Here is a 5,192-nt window from a genome sequence, read left to right as displayed (position 1 = left end):
AGGCACAACAGTGACAGGAGAGTATGAAAGAGAGACACCAAGAGAAGAAGGTAAAGAGAAAGAGGAAACGAGAGGAGGGAGAGGTGGAATGAGGTAGAGAAATTGACAAGACAGTGCAAAGGAGAGAGCAAGACACCAAAGAGATGGAGGAAGAGAGAGAGAAGGATGGTGATACACAGCAAACTAGATGGACAGAGAGAGAGAGAGATGGGTAGACAGAGAGATAGACAGAGAGAGGGATGATGGAGGGATGATGGAGACGGAGAAACAACAGTGCCCACTCACAACACTGCGGTGCTTATCTTTATCAGCGATCGATACCAAGTGGCTTTCTAAAGCATCGCACAGGCCCCAGCTGGTACACAACTCCTCATGTGTCCACGTCCAGACATAATAGCATGGTCGACGAGTTCAGTAGGCAGAAAACAGAGTGAAACAGAGAGGTACCACTTGAACTTGTCCAATAAGAAACACATCTTTTTCAGTTCAGTTGTATGCCCTACATAAAGATGTGATTTTCAACAAGCGGAACTGTATCTCATCCTCATTTTTATTGTCCTTGTTCATGTGGAGACGTGCAAGTGGAATGTTTATCTGAGGTGTGTACTCTTTCTCTGGGATGTCATAAAAAGTTGCTTCTGTTGTCTAAGGCACTGCATCGCAGTGCTAGCTGTGCCACTAGAGATTCTGGGTTCGAGTCCAGGCTCTGCCGCAGCTGGCCGCGACCGGAAACTCATGGGGCGGTGCACAATTGGCCCAGCATCGTCTGTGTTAGGGCAGGGTTTGGCCGGCAGGGATGTCCTTGTCCCATTGCACACTAGTGACTCCTGTGGCGGGCCGGGAGCAGTGCACGCCGACACGGTCGCCAGATGTATGGTGTTTCCTCCGACACATTGGTGCGGCTGGCTTCCGAGTTAAGTGGGCATTGTGTCAAGAAGCACAATGCCCACTTGGGTTGTGTTTCAGAGGACGCACGGATCTCGACCTTCACCTCTCCCGACTCCGTACGGGAGTTGCAGCGATGAGACAAGACTGTAACTACCAATGGGATACCACGAAATTGGGGAGAAAAAGGGCCAAACATTTTAAATTATTTAAAAAAAAGTTGTTTCTGATACGGTTTCATAAACTTTCATAAATAAGTGCCTACGATGGACCGTATGCATCAGATGCTCAGACAAGGTCAGCAACACTGACCTGTGCACCATCCGGGGAAGATCCAAAGGAGTAGAATGGAAAAGATCGGCCACAGCCACCGAAGCACCCCTCCAACAACACCAGTCTCTATACTGGAACCTGCAAGTGAACAGAAGAGCGGGCACCCACAAAACAACTGGAGGCGGGAGCTTGAAGCAGACACCAAAATATCCAGCATGGGGTGGAACGAGATTGAGAAGAGTCGTCGATGACATACGCATGAGTAAGTAAGTAAATGGCACTGGGTGTGTAGCAAATTGACCCTGTCCAAAATTGTAACACAGCACAAGCATTTGCTGCATTTAAATGGGTTACCCAAAACATGAATGCAAGGGAGTATGAAAGGAAGACACACAAATTGTCGCTTTCTGACATCACACAGCTTTCTAAAACGTACATGACCTATATATAAAACGTATGTGGACACCCCTTCAAATTAGTGGATTCCGCTACTTCAGCCATGCCCATTGCTGACAGGTGTATAAAATCAAGCCCGCAGCCATGCACCCTCCATAGACAAAACATTGGCAGTAGAATGGTTTACTGACGAGCTCAGTGACTTTCAATGTGGCACAACTCAGTTCGTAAAATTTCTGCTCTGCTAGAGCTGCACCGGTTAACAGTAAGTGCTGTTATTGTGAAGTTGAAACGTCTAGGAGCAACAATGGCTCAGCCACGAAGTGGTAGGCAACACAAGCTCATAGAATGGGACCACTGAGTGTTGAAAGCGTGTAAAAATTGCCTGTCCTCAGTTGTAACACTCACTAATGAGTTCCAAACTGCCTCTGGAAGCAACGTCAGCACAAGAACTGTTTGTCGGGAGCTTCATGAAATGGGTTTCCATGGCCGAGCCGCCGCACACAAAATAAATCACCATGTGCAATGCCAAGCATCAGCTGGAATGGTGTAAAGCTCGCTGCCATTGCACTCTGGAGCAGTGGAAATGCATTCTCTGGAGTGATAAATCACGCTTCCCCATCTGGAGCAAATCTGAGTTTGGCGGATGTCAAGATAATGCAACCTACCCGAATGCATAGTGCCAACTGTAAAGTTTTATGGAGGAGGAATAATGGTCTGGATCTGTTTATTCATGGTTCAGGCCCCTTATTTCCAATGAAGGGAAATCTTAACGCTACAGCATACAATGACATTCTAGACGATTCCAAATTTTTGGCAACAGATTGGGAAAGGCCCTTTCATGTTTCAGCATGACAATGTCCCCGTGCACAAAGCGAGGTCCATACAGAAATGGTTTGTTGAGATCGGTGTGGAAGAACATGACTGGCCTGCACAGTGCCCTGACGCCAACGAACACCTTTGGAATGAATTGGAACACCGACTGCGAGCCAGGCTAAATCACTCAATATCAGTGCCCGACCACACTTAATGCTCTTGTGGCAGAATGAAAGCTAGTCCCTGCAGCAATGTTCCAACATCTAGTGGAAAGCCTTCCCAGAAGAGTGGAGGCTGTTATAGCAGCAAAGGGGGACCAACTCCATATTAATGGCCATGATTTTGGAATGAGATGTTCAACGAGCAGGTGTCCACATACTTTCGGTCATGTAGTGTATTTGTCCCGGCTTTAGACCGCTCATGTGTTCTGGCCATGATCAGTCCTGTTGTCATGGTATGCTCCGTCCAACATCCTCCCCATCTCTTAATGCTCAATGCACTACAGCGCAAGAAACAATTCATGGCAGCTTGCCATCTCACCACTCTCTCACTCTTTTTCTGTGTCTCCATCTCTCCCTCTGCCTAAGATTTATAATCTTCTCTCTCCTCTTTGTCCCTCCCTTTGAGTAGATGAACCATAAATATTTGGATTGGATTTTTGTAGCGCTTTTTCCAGGGCTCTATTCATAAAGTGTCTCATTAAAAGTAGGGGTGCTGATCTCGGCTCATGTCCCCCATCAGGTCCCTTATTATTATTTAAAAGGCAAAACTGACTGATCCTAAATCAGCACTCCTACTCTGAGACACGTTATGAATGACATACGCATGAGTCCAACTCAATCATCAAGTTTGCGGACGACACAACAGTGGTAGGCTTGATTACCAACAACGACGAGACGGCCTACAGGGAGGAGGTGAGGGCCCTCGGAGTGTGGTGTCAGGAAAATAACCTCACACTCAACGTCAACAAAACTAAGGAGATGATTGTGGACTTCAGGAAACAGCAGAGGGAACACCCCCCTATCCACATCGATGGAACAGTAGTGGAGAGGGTAGCTAGTTTTAAGTTCCTCGGCATACACATCACAGACAAACTGAATTGGTCCACTCACACTGACAGCGTCGTGAAGAAGGCGCAGCAGCGCCTATTCAACCTCAGGAGGCTGAAGAAATTTGGCTTGTCACCAAAAGCACTCACAAACTTCTACAGATGCACAATCGAGAGCATCCTGGCGGGCTGTATCACCGCCTGGTACGGCAACTGCTCCGCCCTCAACCGTAAGGCTCTCCAGAGGGTAGTGAGGACTGCACAACGCATCACCGGGGCAAACTACCTGCCCTCCAGGACACCTACACCACCCGTTGTTACAGGAAGGCCATAAAGATCATCAAGGACATGAACCACCCGAACCACTGCCTGTTCACCCCGCTATCATCCAGAAGGCGAGGTCAGTACAGGTGCATCAAAGCTGGGACCGAGAGACTGAAAAACAGCTTCTATCTCAAGGCCATCAGACTGTTAAACAGCCACCACTAACATTGAGTGGCTGCTGCCAACACACTGTCATTGACACTGACCCAACTCCAGCCATTTTAATAATGGGAATTGATGGGAAATGATGTAAATATATCACTAGCCACTTTAAACAATGCTACCTTATATAATGTTACTTACCCTACATTATTCATCTCATATGCATATGTATATACTGTACTCTACATCATCGACTGCATCCTTATGTAACACATGTATCACTAGCCACTTTAACTATGCCACTTTGTTTACTTTGTCTACACACTCATCTCATATGTATATACTGTACTCGATACCATCTACTGTATGCTGCTCTGTACCATCACTCATTCATATATCCTTATGTACATGTTCCTTATCCCCTTACACTGTGTATAAGACAGTAGTTTTGGAATTGTTAGTTAGATTACTTGTTGGTTATCACTGCATTGTCGGAACTAGAAGCACAAGCATTTCGCTACACTCGCATTAACATCTGCTAACCATGTGTATGTGACAAATAACATTTGATTTGATTTGATTTGATTTGAATACGGGCCCAGGTGCCCAAGACACTACATTATTTGGACGGAGGGTTCTCCTCACCGAATACCCAGCTCGGTGGTGCCATGGTGGCCATTTTGCACCAGGAAGCTCAAAACAGATGGTTTAGGAATCCTTTGTTAGCAGTTAGCAATTTGATTGTATAGCGACAAAAGTTGATTTATAAATCTGATGAAAATAATAACATATTTTGCATGGAAATTTGTGATTTATAATTCAAACTTGTTTATGTATGTGTGATCGAAAAAAAATATGTTGTTCAGTTTGTGTTCATGTGTTTCCTCAGTTTCCCTGAAGAGCTGATCTATGTATGATCATAGTCCAATACAAATAAAAAAAGGACAGAACCTGAGATAGCTATCTCTTTCAGTGTCAAGAAACCATGTCACAATCAACTACACTTAATGTATATAAATCACTGTCTAGCTGTGAGAAGGAGAAACAGAGAGGGCATGATACAAAGACATAGACGGCGATAGTTGAAGAGAGACGGTTGGAGACTAAATGAAAAAAAGAAAGAAACACGAAGACAAAGAAAATAGAGAGAGAGGGGAGAGAGAGAGAGAGAGAGATCCTCAGGTCAAGCTGTTTTCCTGAGCAGGAGAATGAGGACCTCACCTTTCCTTGCGCTGGCAGTGGGGAAACCCCTCTGGGGCCGATCTGGCCTGCAGCGGCAGCCACATGTTCTTCCTCCAAGATCAAAGGAGGGCCCTTATTAAATCAGCTGTCATGCCAAGCTGGCACC

This window comes from Oncorhynchus gorbuscha, linkage group LG12 (genome assembly GCF_021184085.1).
Source record: "Oncorhynchus gorbuscha isolate QuinsamMale2020 ecotype Even-year linkage group LG12, OgorEven_v1.0, whole genome shotgun sequence".
NCBI classification, from domain to species: Eukaryota; Metazoa; Chordata; class Actinopteri; order Salmoniformes; family Salmonidae; genus Oncorhynchus; species Oncorhynchus gorbuscha.
The sequence above is the reverse complement of the archived record's forward strand: the minus strand, read 5'-3'. Positions refer to the sequence as shown.